The following is a 373-nucleotide window of genomic DNA, read 5'->3' as shown; positions in this document are numbered from 1 at the left end:
CATGTTTGTAAGTGCACCTGTGTTGTGCAAGGCTGGAGGAGGGCAGAAGAGGGCGCCAGATCCCTTGGAAGTGCAGCTACCGACAGTTGTTGGCTTCCTTGTGGAAATGCTTCGGGAACTTGCGTGTCATCCCTGCCCAGGGATCATGCTAATCTCCGGATCGTTCCAGTTTTAGTATCTGTGCTGCCGAAGCGAGCACCCTCTATTTCTTTAAATTCAGGTGGAATAGACTACAAGTTCCAGCTTTGCGAATCGTTCCCTGGTATGCATACTACACAGCTGTTGCTATTGGAGTTTGCAGCTACTCTGGAAGATAAAGAGCGTGTTATCTAACAGCTTAACATAATTTACAGAGTGCAAATTGTCAGAAACT

At 47.2% G+C, this 373-nt stretch overlaps 1 non-coding gene across 1 annotated transcript; it reads right to left on the bottom strand.

Annotated features, from left to right (window-relative positions):
* Positions 1-95: 95 nt before the first annotated feature.
* On the bottom strand, positions 96-199 carry LOC115069058. Its single transcript, XR_003848391.1, has one exon. It is a non-coding gene; the product is annotated as a U6 spliceosomal RNA (small nuclear RNA).
* Between the last annotated feature and the right edge of the window lie 174 nt (positions 200-373).

Source organism: Nannospalax galili, unplaced genomic scaffold (genome assembly GCF_000622305.1).
Source record: "Nannospalax galili isolate Female #2095 unplaced genomic scaffold, S.galili_v1.0 C47040973, whole genome shotgun sequence".
Classification (NCBI taxonomy): domain Eukaryota; kingdom Metazoa; phylum Chordata; class Mammalia; order Rodentia; family Spalacidae; genus Nannospalax; species Nannospalax galili.
The sequence above is the reverse complement of the archived record's forward strand: the minus strand, read 5'-3'. Positions and strand labels throughout refer to the sequence as shown.